Source organism: Porites lutea, chromosome 13 (genome assembly GCF_958299795.1).
Source record: "Porites lutea chromosome 13, jaPorLute2.1, whole genome shotgun sequence".
In the NCBI taxonomy this organism is placed as follows: Eukaryota; Metazoa; Cnidaria; class Anthozoa; order Scleractinia; family Poritidae; genus Porites; species Porites lutea.
The window spans coordinates 22,727,031-22,742,309 of record NC_133213.1 but is presented as its reverse complement, the minus strand read 5'-3'; the positions used below and the strand labels follow the sequence as shown (position 1 = coordinate 22,742,309).

At 38.5% G+C, this 15,279-nt stretch overlaps 1 long non-coding RNA gene across 1 annotated transcript; it reads right to left on the bottom strand.

Annotated features, from left to right (window-relative positions):
- Positions 1–9,489: 9,489 nt before the first annotated feature.
- On the bottom strand, positions 9,490–12,616 carry LOC140922224 (uncharacterized). Its single transcript, XR_012164085.1, has 4 exons — positions 12,478–12,616; positions 11,333–11,573; positions 9,919–10,214; positions 9,490–9,741 (listed from the first exon to the last, which is right to left on the bottom strand). It is a non-coding gene; the product is annotated as an uncharacterized lncRNA (long non-coding RNA).
- Between the last annotated feature and the right edge of the window lie 2,663 nt (positions 12,617–15,279).

Here is a 15,279-nt window from a genome sequence, read left to right as displayed (position 1 = left end):
TTCATCTGAAAACATAGAATCAGGTTAATTTGGAAGGCAACCAAAGTCAACAAACAAATATTCCAACACAGATAAAGTGGTCGGATACGACTGTAAAACTTGATCCAGGATGGTTTATTCGCCAGCTGGAATTACAGATTCGTTTTTTATCCTCGGCTGCGTGACTTCCAACCGTTGTACTTGAGCTTTTCCACTTTATAGTTTTTTTTTCTTTTAAGGAGAACTGAAACCATCATCTTTGCTAAGTTAAATAAGCCCCTCCCTCTCTATAAAGCCCTCCCCGTTGGGGGGGGGGTGAGGGGTGGGGAACAGTACTGTGGTAAGACCAGGTCATGGCCTCCGACTTGGCGTCCAAAATAAAACTGATATTTCGTGTTAAAGTTATTTAGTGACAGTGCGGCAGTGAGACCAGTAGCAAAGGGTGGCTTTGCACGTTGATGGCCAGCAGAGGTCTCACCGAGTCGATAATTAAGTCATTTTAAAAAAATTGGGCTGCAGTCTCCCTCAAATTTGTAATATTGTTTTGGGAAATATTCTTTTTTTAACAAGGACATGTCAACAGCAATTGGTTTTTTGTTTTTTTTTTGTTTTTGTTTTTTTGTTTTTGTTTTGTTTTGTTTTGTTTTTTGCGGAATGATTTTATTAACGGTGTACGGTTTTATAGGGCACGTGACTGAAAACTTTCCAATTCTGCCCTTTGACTCAATATATGGATTACACAGGTTATATCTAAAGAGACACTCATTATGTTCACACTACCAGGTTTGACATGACTCCGTATATCATCAGTAGGAAATAACTGAATTATTTTGCGATGGCCGATATCAAGAACCTCCTTGATAGTCTTACAGTATTCGTAAATGCAGCCTTTTCAGGGCTCATCACAGAGCAATCAAAATATTTTTTTCTAAATTGCAGTATTTCGAAATGAAATGAAATGACAATCACTAAGTTGCACAAGCTAATGGTTTTTGCGGAGTGTTCATTTATCATTAACCCCAAACACTTAATATAGATCTCATCCAATGCCCTCTCCATTCAAACTACTACTAATAAAGATTTTATTAATGGGCCGTCAAAAGCCTAGTTTACAAGGTGTAAACTATTGATGACACCTACAATATCTAATAAATCCGGATTTTGAACGGAAATTGGCACTGTACGGTAGCGATTACATTTATGCATTGATCCAAATGCCAACTACATAGTATAATACACTGCAATCATATACGTCATTATTCTGGAATGGAGAGTTTGATAACTTGAATCACCGACTGAATGAATTAGCTTAATATATGATAAGCTAGAAAACGAGCTCTTAAACTGAAAAATACTTACGTCCAATTCAGCGAAATTAAGACTGCTATGGCCTGGTGGTACTCTATAAATGGCCTGCCAACCGCACAACAGTGACTGAATACTGCTTCTTTAACCAGGAAGATTTCCAACAAGCTTGTGTCAGAACAATTAGCAATATCGTAGTTTTAATAGCAATCGTGAAGTGGTATTTTTTAAAACAACTTCACAAATGCCAAGTTTTCGCCGACTGCAGTGTCATTCAACTTTACGTTTGACCGCCTGTGGTCAAGACAAGAGTAGCGTGAAGGAGTACGTGACAAGGCAGAAAAAGGACATGTATGTGGGTGTGATTAGGGCTCAGAACCATTAAAAAAGTGATGGGAGGGGGGGGGGGGGGATGGGGAAAAACGGCAACAAAAAAATTTTCCTCAGGAAATTATTGATAAAAAACATATTTCTACGGATTCTGGCCAGAAAATATATGCCCAAAGAGGGAAAAAAAAGATTTCCACCTTACATGTACAAAAAAAAAATCATGCACCTCTTAAAATCCCCATTTCTCCACGCCCACCCCCACCGCCCCCCCCCCCCCCCCCCCCCATCACTATTCTAATGGTCTATGCCTTAGATGGCCGCGGTAGGGTGTTGTCTAATTATTTTCATCTTTCGTTACATTTAATTTAAAACATTTCCCTGTCCCCTTTTTCTGTACCCTGGATGCATATGCCAGAGGCTTTTCATGTGCAATTTCCGGAGAAACAACCTCTGGTAGCCAGGGTACCATTTCTGATACTCTATTGTTTTTAATAATTCATAATAACTGAATGTTTGTTTTCATCGTCAATTAAGACAGAGATTAGATAATTGTGGTAAAAATTTTCGATGTAAAACCCTTGAGACGTTTTCCGTCCTTAAACTATTTTGCAGACTGACTCCTAGCTACAACGATGGTGAATGATGTGTTTGTTGTCCGCGTGTTTGTTGTCATAAAAGGGACTTTAAGATCCAACGACGGGACGGCGACAAGAACGTCGCTTAAAAAGTGATTTGCGTTCTTTCAGCGATTATTCCTATCCACTTACTTTGTCAATTGTAGGCGAACCCTCCTGAAGCTGAATTTCAAGCGACAATATTCAAGCTCAGAAAGAGAAAAAAATTTCGTCGTTGCTTGTTTACGTCCTCCATAAAACGCGAAATTAGGCATTTTCACGTGGTAGTCGTGCAAAAACGGGAAAGAAATGTACAAAAAAGCGTGATGCACGTGCGAAGTTGTTGTTTTGCTAATTAAACCTATATGTTTTTTGGACGTTCTCGTTGTCGTCCGCGTCGTTGGATCTTAAAGTCCCTAAAGAAACGCAATGTAATACGCGTATTAAAAAGCCAGCTCAAGCGAGCTCAGTCGTATCAAAGCTTTTTTCCCTGTAAATATGATGGCCTCTTTTAGTACTTGACTACTTAAAAGTAAGATCGAAGTTTTTAAAAAAATCAAAACTTGTAAGCTTGGCGGGAGTCTACTGGGTACACTGCATCGTCGAATGTTGTCAAGTCCAACGCATTCATTAAAAACACAGCCGTTGTAAATGTGAAAAGCGATTTGTTTTGTTTACGTTCTTCAGTTTTAACTGAAAGGAAAAGTTTATTACATGCAAAGAGAATACAGTTTTTTGCCTACTCTTGGCTTTTACACGACGTACTGATGAAAATGCCCGAGGGCACACACTTCGATCTGTACGATCAAGTGAAGACGGTTTACTTTGAAAATCGGACATAGCTTTTCATCCACCGCATTGAATTAAAACAAATCATAAATGATATAAAGGTCTCTTTAACTACGTATCGGTGAACAAAAAAACTAAGATAAATACTCACCGGTCCTCCTCGCTTGAACCCGAAGGAAGTTTCTACGTTTACCTTCAAGTTGTTAAAACAATCAATTTAAGTTACTTCACCGCTTTCAACAAGTCAGTCAAATATGGATGTCATGTATGCGAACGGGACAATAAAAGAAAATGTATGAATATTAACATGGAGTTTACTTTTGTGGCGAGGAATACAATGCAATTAGCATAATAAAACATTGATGTTTGATGTGAAGAAAGATTTACGGCACACCGAAAAGAGTTTAAGCCTCCGTCCACACGAATCTAGGCCGGGGTCCGAAACTATTCTGGAGAGCTTTTTGGTTAGCGGATGGAAGGTCGACTCGTGTGAAGACAATAAAGAAAAAAAGAAAAAGAAAATCAAAGAAAACACGAGGTTTCGTGCTGACAAGGTCTAAGAGACCCACTTATCTGTTTATCCCAGCAAGCCGGATTTTCTCGACAAGCGTTTCTAGAAAATTATTTCACTTGACAGTCCTTGAAATTTTCTGCCCCCTAAGCGTTATTATTAACAGTTTTTATTCAACATCACAACCAAGAATGAAATAGTACTCATACCTCTCATAATTAAATGTACATTTTTTACAATGGCTAAGAAAAGAGCTTTTAAAAAATAGTTTGCAAGCTCGATTTTAAAGTTATTATTAACAATTTTTACTCAACATCACGACCAAGAATAAAATGTTACTCATACTTCCCATAAATGTACATTTTTTACAATGGATAAAAAAAAAGCTTTTAAAACTGAAATACTTTACAACGTAAACCCTACTTATGTACTAAATACAAATAGCAACGTTAGCCCTGTATATATCTTTCTTTTTACAAAAAATTGCTTAATCCTTATACTTTTCAAGCAAATTGGTTGTACCTTGTCCGCAAAGAAAAGTAGTGTGTGTCGGTTTCGCAAAAGTTGTATTTTTGTGTTTGTTTTTGACATTTCTTGGATACTGGCAATTCTAGTGCAGTGACAATGCTACTCGTTCAGCGTTTCTACAAAAGGGTCATCGTAACAGTACCTTATAGCTTGATGAAAATTCCAAGTATTAGTTTAAAAAGGAAAACTACAGAGAGCTATATCCGTTTCCTGCATTGTTTGCGTTCTTCATGTAAAATTACATCTTATTAAAAAATTTCCAGAGTTATTGACTAGAGGTAATGGATTAAACTGACTGGTTCACTAAATATAACCCTCTTGCAAACAAATCTTTTGACCTTGCTTTATAGAGTGGTTTTCGTTTGAGTGTCGTAAAACCAAAACCAAAGTAATTACTCTGGCCAATCACATAGGACACAGACAATACATTGAACCAATCAAAACTCGAAGTAATTACATGTGGCTGACGCAAAGCGCGGGAAAATGCATGCGAGCACGTCACAATTGGCTTTGGTTTTACTTCTGATTGGATGAAAAGGTGGTGCGAATCTTTTAAGCCAATCGCATCGTGTAGAAAGTGCAAAACCAATTACTTTTCGACACTCAAATGAAAACCGCTCTATATGAATCGGATTAACATTTAATTATGATAATGATGATGATGATGATGATGATGATGACAATAAACCTGGAGAAACCTTTAAGATCTTTTTGTTTAACAAATGGTTTAGTTTGCTTAACTTCAGTTTCTAGTCTGCGCCTCTTAAGACGTATGTTTACATTAAGCAAAATGGTTTTAGGGTCGGCCACATTGAAAATGGCAAGCTCAACTGTTATCCTTTAATTAATTCACTGAAAAGTGGGTGATGGCTGGCACGTAGGACACGTGCATGCATGCTCAACTGGGTTTTGAGGCTGCATACTCTGCTTTTGAGGCTGACCACTGGTCTCTTGAATGGGGTATCTAACATCAATATCGGGTGGCGAAGCTTGGCTTAGTCTGGGATACCTCTCGCTTGCCCATGGTGTACTTGTGGCTGTTGTTTGATACTCAGCATAAGTGCATGCCACTTGTTCATTTGGACTGAGGAGTTGCTGGGGCTCTTCACGTGACTGGTTGGTCCCCTCATTAGGATAACCCATTTTTTGAATCGGCACAGACAGCTTAGGCCTATCAAGTGCTTCATTTAATATAGTCTCTCGTGCAGAGGACACCTGTTCCCCAAATAGCAGACCTTGCAAAATGGTATCCACTGAACGATCTCTTGCAGGGATGTGACTATCTACGACTTCAGATGGTTGACGTCCCACAGCCTGTATGGCAATAAGAATGATTAAGAATAAAATAAAGATTCTACGTTTAATTCTGAACAGCTTTAGCGAAACGAGGAGTTCGATTTCAGTTCGTTGTTATGAGTTTTCTATCTCTAATTTAATGATTAATTTGGGTACTGGTCCAGGGATTCACCGGCGAATCCAGATTTTAATATTTTAATCCATTCGACATTTTAACATTTTAAACCTTAGCTTATCTTATTTAAGTTTTTAAATTTAGTTCTTAGAAACTTTATACTTATTATTACAATTATGTATTCATTTACCTATTCATCTTTTATTTTGCTTTTTAGGGCTTCACTGAAGGGGCAGATCCGGGATTTTTTTTAGGAGGGGGTGCACTCGTCTCTTACTTTACTTCAACACCAATAAAACACACAGTTTTTTTTTTGCAGAATACCAGTTGTAAAGTTCAAATATGGATGTCATGTATGCGAACGGGACAATAAAAGAAATTGTATGAATATCAACATTGAGTTTTAATTTTGTGGCTAGGAATACAATGCAATTAGCATAACAAAACAACTTTGTGATGAGAAAAAAGTTAGTCCATTTACGGCAATATTTACGTCTCACCGGAAAGAGTTTACGCCTCCGTCCGACACGAATCCGACACTTTTGAAAACGCAAATGTTGTTGCCGGATTCGTGTAAACGAGGTCGACCTAAACTGCTCTGGAGAGCGGTTTTTAGAAGGATGGGGTTTCGGTTAGCGGACGAAACATCGCCTCGTGAAAAAAAAAAGGTAGAAAGAGAGAAAGAAAGAAAAAAGAAAAAGAAAACACAAGGATTCGTGATGACGAGGCCTAACAGACCCACTTATCCCAAGAAGATTTTCTTGACAAGTGTTCCTTGAAAATTGACAAAAATTATTCAGTTGACAGTCCTTAAAATGTTCTGCCCTCGAAACCTGTTTCAAAGCTGGAATTTAACGTTATTATTAACAATTTTTATTCAACAATTATTCGCAAAAATTATGTAATAAATGTCTCAAACCTGCCTTAAATGAATATTTTTTACAGTGGATAAAACTGAAAACTTGAATCATGCTTCTGAGCCTGCTGCCGTATTCGTGGCAGGCGACGAAAGAGGAGGAGGGGTAGGGAGGAAAAAATAAAAGCCCTTTCCGCCTTTCTTTCCCCTCCCCTGTCCCCCTAAGAGGCGTAACCAGGCGCGAACATCTACTTGATGACGGTGGGCTCAGTGTCAAAGAAATAAAATTTGGGAGAATTATATTTCTTCTTCGATTTATTAAAATAAAGCTTCTAAAAAACTATTTTACAAGTCTACCTATATATTAAATACATATAGCTCACAACTAACAAATTTTCTTTTTATAATAAGCCAATCCCTATACCCTATGTACCTTGTTTGTATTGCAAAGAGGTGTGTTTGTTTTTGTTTTTGTCGTTTCCTTGATATCTCTATTGGTATGTTGATACTGGCAAGTGAATGCTGACTTGTCGAAAGTCTCTACGAAAGGGCCATCGTAACAGTACCTTATCAGTGTATTATAGCCTGATGAGACTTCCCATTATTGTGTTAAAAGGTAAACTAGAGAAAACTAGATCTGTTTTCCACATTACCAGCTGTTTTTCAAATTATATCTTTAAACTCTTTCCAGAGTTTTATGGATTAAATGGCTAGTACCCAAAATTTATCGCACCTACAGACAGAACTAAGAACCAATCTTATATTAATCTAATCAAGATGTGATGATGATGATGACGATGACGACGATGACGATGACGATGTTAATGATAAGATGATTAACATAAGTAGGTTATTTTGCATACACTTTCTAGTCTGCGCCTCTTACTTTACGGCGTATTAAATTTTAAGGTCGGCCGTACTGTCAATGGCTAATTGGTTGGCACTGAGGGCACGTGCATACATTCTCAGCCGCAAGGCTTGGGGGTTGCTGACTGTGCTCTTGTGACTGCTGACTGGTCTCCTGAATAGGGTATCTTACGTCACTATCGGGTAGAGCAGCTTGCCTCTGTCTGGTGCACCTATCGCTTGCCCTCGATGAACCTGTAGCTGTGGCTTGGCACATAGTATATGTGCATGGCAATTGCTCGGTGGAGCTACGAGACTGTGGGAGATCTTCATACAAGGCGTTGGTCTCCTCATTAGGATTACCCACTCCTCTGGCCAGCACAAAACGTTCAGGTCTATCAAGTGCTGTATTTAAAGTTATCCCTTGGGTAGAAGACGCCTGATTCCCAAATGGCAGACCATGTAGAATGTTATCCACTGAACGACCTCTTGCGGGGATGTGACTATCTACGTCTTCAGATGGTTGACTTCCCACAGCCTGGATCGTAATACGAATGATTTAGAATAAAATGAACGTTTTTTCAAAATTCTACCAGCTTGAGAGAAAAGATGATTTAAACTAAAATTCTCTCTTAGGAATTTTCTATCCGTAATCTAAAGATCACCTTTGATTAATTTGGTTAGTTTTCAAGAGATTCAACGGTGTTTCCAAATAAAGGCATGGGAAGAGGAAATCTCCCCAAAACTCCTAAAGACACCTCGCAGTTTTATTTAACTATTGTGTAAGGAATGGCATCATGTTCCTTCGGATGACTGTCAGTGACTAAAAAGACAGATGAATTCTAGGTAATCAGGGGCGTAGCCAGCATTTTTCCAGAGGCGCGCACCTTTCCAATACATGTACATTGAATTCCCACATTACTTTATTATTTTGGTAAAGTTATTCTCGTCATTTACGCGTGTCAAAGAGAAATTACTAGATCTTCTTTCCGTCTTTTTATAAGCGCAGCGTAAACTCAACGCGTTGAGTTAAAAAAGAAGAAGAAGAAGAAGCTGAGGAGAAGAAACAAACGAATCAACCTACACTTTGCTCTATCAATGGTTCCCTGATGGCTAACCTCTGCTGCTCGTCCAAATCTCCATTTGCTCTGAAAACAAACAGAAAAAGGTATACATTTAAGGAACTCTACCTATAAACAGAACGTATCACAGATGATCATCTTAAAGTTTTCGCTGTGTTTTTAAGAGGAGGCGAGCTGGCCTGCTTGCCGCGTTCTGTTGAGCTACCGGCCAGCCGCCCGCACACAACAACAACAACAACAACAAAACTTGAAGAGGAAACATAGGCATGCGCCTAGTCAGCCCGGAAAAGCAACCAATACAAAGGCAGTAGTGCTCCGGGCTAGCTCACCTCATATAAACGGGCTTGGAGTTCTCAGTTGCATAGCAAAAAAACAAATTCCGACCGGTGAATAGTGCGACCCGCCTTAGCCTTATTCGGTGTTACTTCTGTAACAACAAACTGATTGTCTGAAACTTATTTTTGGTGTATTCACTGATCATGCCCGAAGAATGGAAGTCCGCAGTCAGATGCAATGTAAATATACTTTTAGCTCTATTTTGCTATTAATATTTTGAAGTTTAAGGCCTAGAATCGTTTCAATTTCCTCTCTTAAATATACTTCTGCGTCGAAATTCGTCACCAAAAAGATCCCTGAACTACTCGGAAGTTTCACTCGAAGTCCAACGGGAACTCGAACTCGAATCCAAACTCGAACATACCCTACCCCCACCCCCCCCCCCCTCCCAAAAAAAAGGAAAATAAACACTACAGGTACTATAAATGTTGTAATGCAAATTGCTCTCATAAGCGAATTACATAAATGAATGCAGTTAACGTACTGATCGTCAATAGAAACGACGTTAAAACCTTTTCTTGTCTTTTTTTTTACCCCAATTCTTCTGTGTGTCACTCCAAGGGCAGATAAAAACTTTTAAATCATGGCAAAAACTTCTGAATGCTACTACAAGCTGCTCACTTCGGTAAAGCCTGGCAGCGAATTTTGATTTCCTAAAGATTATCATCAAAGATTAAAAGTTCACTTTTGATGTTGGTTTAAGGGAATTTTTATGGTAGTAATGATCCGAAAGGTTGAAACCAAAAGACCTATTTTGAAGGTATGGATCTTTATGTGAACAACACAGTGACTATCCCAAATAGAATATGCAATTTATTGTTCCAGTTCTGTACATGTCTGATTATATGTCAAAAGATTAAAAGTAGTTTGAAAAAATTGCTGTTACTTTAAATAAACAAAAGACTTCTTTGTTCTTTGTTTGTTCATTTCTCGTTACCTCAATGACTCTAGCTTGATGGTGTTTCTTATTACAATAACTTATTGATTTGGTTGAATACTTCAACCCTCTCTAAATATGTTAAATTGTCTGTAACTGGTAGGAGATGCATTTCCTCCTCAGTGAATTGGCAGTTTGTGTCCGGAACTTCAACATAATCAGGGCATTGTTCTGGAATGGGACCTTGCCTGTCAATCCCATGGTTGCTATAATCGCCCTAAAAAGAAAATGATTATTGTAAGCAGTTTGTTACATACGTGCTGCATTAATCCTCAATGTCATGCAATGCTGGGCTGAGGATAGAGATTGATCATCATAATTATTAGTTACATTTATTAATTATTGCATTTGACACAAGTAATGTTGATTAAATGAAACCAGACATGTCTCATACCTCAGGAACACTTCACCCTCAGGACCATGAAATCCCCATGCCTCTTGCCATCCACTAATCCATAACTGCATGGGCGTTTTGTTTCTTTCTTTACATAATGGATAGTGAACCCATTACTCAGATGTCTGTTGATGATAGGCAGGAACACAAAATGTAGGCACCAGAGTTGACAATCATCATCTGCATTTAACAAAACCTTGTTTTTCCAGGGTATAGAAGAGTTCATGGAAGAGGCAAAGGCATCCATCATAAGTCTCTCCAAAGTCGTTCAATCCTTTGATTGTGTGTGCTCTTTCCTGGTGATTGCAAAGAATAAAATTCTATAGGTTAAAAAATATTATTTTATTTCATTAACTGTAAAATATTATATAACAATCGGTGTTGAATACCTACAGTGTAAATGCAAACAGAAGAATAAAAGACATAATTTATGAGTAATAGTTTGTGGCAGTCCCTCTTCTCTTTTGGGATACATAATATTTAAATCACTTAGGGAGTAATACAATCAATCAGTAAAATATAATTGTTATACATGTAGTGTACCTCACTGATTCCTTTATAAATAGGTGGCTTGGCCCACAGTTGCATGAACATTATGGTTTTTGCTTGAAGTTTTTAAACAAGCCACGTGGACTTGTGGTAAACCTTGACTTAAGTGTAAGTTACATACATGTACATATGTTATTAGCATAGAACAAGAAAACATCACTGTTGACAGTAAGCAACTGAGGGGGGAGCAGATGAAAGGCATTTTTTCTTTGTTCAGCAACTTGCCCCCCCCCCCCCCCCCCCCCCCCATCTAAAAAAAAGGAAAGAAAAGGAGAAATGAAAGAATTTCTGCAGGTTAATTAAGGTTTAATACTCTCTTGATTCCTTCCAGGCTTAATAGTTTCTTTACCATCTTACTCACAAAAAGTTACAACCTAATTTGGGGAAAGCAATCACCAGGCTCATTCTTAATAACAAAGACAAGCATAATTTATGAAAACAGGGGCCCCTAAACTAATTTAATGAAAGTCGTGAGTTATTAACAGTAAAATAATACTATTCATACAGCATGATTTCTCCTTGTCTAGAAATCCTCAAGATTAGTTCATGATCCTATAAGTTAAATAACGTATTTCATTATTATATTTTTTTAAAACCCATTCAGGATCTTGAAGTATACTCTGAATTCAAGATCCCATCTATTACAAACCCAAAAAAGGTCATCTAGCTAAGGAAAGATAGATTACGAGTTGTCCCCATTTTTCCTCAGGGATAGTAGAGCGAGTGAAACATGAGCAGGCATAAAAATCATTCCACATGAAAAAGGAAGGACGTGGGGAGAGAGAAAATGTGCTCTACTATCCCTGAGAAAAAACGGGGACTACTTGTAGTCTAACCAAAGGAATCATGATTCAGTACTCTGTACCTGTTATCATATTTCCCCTGCCTGGCCCTCGCTGAATGTGAGTACAATAAGCATATAGGTTGCTACATCTGTGTTCTCCCCTCCTTTCTCAAAGTGGACCCGAGATGGAAGGCCATACTCTGATACAGCTTCATGAAGCATAAAAGAAGAGTGCTTGCATACTTTGTTGTCATTTGAGGCCTTCTAATAGACTGGGATTCGAGAAAAGCCATCAATTCCTCCATGGATAGCAATTCTCCAGCTGTTAAAAAAACCCCTTAATTTACATACAAGAATGACATTTAACAAGAAATAAAAGCCCCTGTAAGGGCATCGTTCCTAAGCATGTCTGGATTTACCTGCAAGGGGTTAAAAAAAGATGAGGAAAGGGAAACAGTTATCCATCATGATCAATGTATAATGTCTTAAATTCTAGTTAAAACACAGTTTAAAAAGTCTTGCATTAGCTGGTGTTGTGGCCACGGGTTACATTATGCAGTGTTTGCTTTTAGGAGAAAAGGTGTGTGTGGTTACAGGAGGTGTCCACTGAGCAGAAGTTTGATTGTGTTTAACTTCAACAATACATGACAGTTACTTATAGTCCCAGGCACAAGATCACTGAAGAGAAACTATGACAATGAATACTGTACAACAGGTATATTTATCAGAACCTTATCAACTTATGGTTCCCATCTATGTGCCATAGTGAGATTGCATAATTGTTGTGGTTCAATTTTATCCTGGGTTCAAATTTTATTTTCCTTTGTTTCAAACTCATTATCATAAAGGTATATTACTATACCCAGGGGTCTGCGAAACGAAAATAAGACCTGATCTCAGGTTACATAAAATGGAGCGCCATATTTACCTTTCAGCTCCCTAGTACTGGTAGTAACATGATGCATTTTCGAAGTAACTTGAGACTTCCGCGTCACAAAAACACACTAAATCGAGTCTTTTCACAGTTATGCCTCAAAACATTTCTAAACAACATTACAGAGCTATTCACCCCCAAATGCGAACTAAGAAAGATCTTTTGACGAAATAAACAAGAATTCAAGCGTAACGAGAGGATAAAGATTACATTTCCCGCAATTCAAGGACATATGTTCCGACTTGCTCGTGACATGCGCGGCGTCGTATGTAAAACTTTCATTCTCACTCACCTTTATTGACACGAAGGCGGTCTACTTCACTTTCTTCACTATCCTATATGCCATCCGGATCGCTACCACCATTGTAGACCAGAGGCGAAGCTTCTTCTGAGCTTGTTTCCCTAAAACGAGCACACCCGCTGCCCAAGACCATTACGCTCCCGATCAATTGTGCATAATAAAATGCGGTTTAAATAATTTATTCAAGCAATCGCCATGAAACATGGCCAGTGATTGGCTAATTCTATAAAATTCTTCAGTGCCAAGTTTGACGTCAACCTGATGTAACGCAAATTTTATATGGATTTTTTGGTCATTGGGACCAATAAATTTCTGTGCGTGACAAGAATGAGATAATTACTAACAATAGCAAGTGATCAAACCAATTTACTCGTTAACCCTACGGCGAGGCTGTTATCTATGCAAATATTTTAGAAAAATGAGAAGATTTCTTAAAAGGATAAAAATTGTCTGAGAAAAAACTTTCAGAATAACTTAAAATGAAATAAAACAAATTTATTAAATTGCAAAACTGGCCGGTGGTGTTTTTATGAAGTTAGAGTGACGTTTAATGTGAAGGAAAAGTTTCGTTTTTGTTGTTGTTGTTGTTGTTGTTGCTTGAATTCCTTGCAGAAATGTTGATGCTGAAGAGGGGGCAAAAGCATATTATTATTAAACTTCTCAACTGTGTTTTCAGTGATCTGAAACGCATAATAGCCGATATTACCGGACCCTGTTATTCAGTCCTATCATGTATCAGCAGACATCATAGTACGACCGAGTCTGATTCTACGCAAAAGCGATGTGGCAGAACTAATACAGAAACAATTTCTTAGTTACTAGGTGAATGGGTAGGAGGGAGGAAAGGAAGGGCCACTGAGACGCAAACGTTTGTAAGAAGTGAGGACTGGGATTTAGTGCACCAAAACCTCTCGGCCAACTTGCCGCTTCGGCACGATGTTCGATGTGTGTAGACGACTTGTTCCAGTTCTGTGCTGTTGCCGTTCATAATGTATAGAATAGCCTTTCATGTTTGTACGAAAAGCTATGAGGTATAGAGTAGACCACTAGCCTTACTTAACTGGTCTTAACTCATCTTGTAAGCAAGGGGGCGAATATGAAAAAAATGATAAATAGAAATAAATAAAATACAAAATAAATAATAAATAATGATTAATTAATTAATCAATTAATTGAATTTAAAAAAAAAAAGTGTCTCATGAGGCCAGGGGAATCCTCCGACATCGCTGATTGGTTAAATCGACAGTCAAAAACCCCCCACAGTGGGGTGGGTGTTATAGCGGCGCGGGCCCGTTCGTGGGTCAGGAACGCGTGACGAATTCTTGTGCCTTTGCGTGGGAGGCTGACGGCCGACCATTTAAGCACGATCATGTACTAATTCTATCGTCCCTGCTCTCGCTATTTTGCACTATTTGTTAGTATCTAAATTCGCCAGAAACATAAAATATATCATTCACATTGTAAATTAAAAAGCTAGCTCAATGAACAGAATTAGTCGGTAAGATTATTGATTGACTGAAACTATGGACGAAAATTGTGAAAAGCATGGGCAAAGAAACCGATCCTTGAACTTGAGAAAAAACTCCGTAGAACTGATAAATCATACCTCGTATTATCCCTCATATAAAGTCTTGTGGTACAGTTCAAGCAGATTGTGTGATTTTCTTCCGTCGGTGTCAGTACAAAGCGACAAATAAAACATTCATTGCTTGCTTCCATAATATAAAGAAAATGCTACAAGTGCAGTGAGCTCAGCGCGTGTGTCGAGTCGTCTGTGGTATGTTGGTAGGATTGGCGATGTTCGGTTGGGGAGCATGTTTTAATATATAAACTTGCATTGTTCTCGATTTGATGTCACTTAACCTTTTTCTCCGCCAATTGGAGCGCGCGACATGATTTGGGGGAATCCCCTAGCCCCTAATAGCCCTCTGCCATCAGGAAGTAAAAAGATGCCGATATACCGTGAGTGCAGAACCGGAAGCGAGCTAGTAAGATGCACGCAAGGAAATTTACATAACTCAAGATTAATTGTTCGCGAAGCGTGAGTCGTTTTTGTTCGATTTTATGTATCCCCATAATTGATATTTATTCTCTGGTATTCCTCAGATATATGTTGCAGCCGATAAGAATAAGATTAACAACCCTGTCCTGCTTTGAAACAAACGTTTTAACTACGCGTATTTTTACGTACCCACTCTAGCAAACCAGTCTCGGATCGGTATCCTAAAACAGGACCTGAACAATCGATGAAAATCGATGATCGGAAAATCAATCGATTAATCGATTAATTACTGTTGATTAGCACACTTAGGTGGTTGCGAACTTCATCAACTGCCATCGATTGGCACTAAATTCATGTCTTGGTATCTTCAGGTATCGCGGGAGTGTACGCAGATCGTATATTATTTTTAAACCTCAGTAGCAAAGTTTGAGAATTGTTCATCGATGTGGCACCGTGTAAAACAGCACAAATAATTATCTTTCAAACACGATTAAGCTTATTGTTATTTCTTTTTCTCCTTCTTTCTTTATATGTCTGTGCAGACGCCCACGTCCACCTCGATCTTCCATGTGGAATTCCCAAGAGCAATGATATCAAAATGTGTAACTTTATTAGTACTCGCTGAAATTGACAATTGAAATGTTTGACTGAATAGGTAATCCATTGATATTGCGTATTGGTAACAATTCATTTAGCCTGCGTAGCATGGCGGTTTTGTCGAGCCGGGCGCAGGAGCGGCGTAGCCGCGAAATTCGCGCGCGAGGCGCGCGAGAACGAGCGGCGAAGGCGCG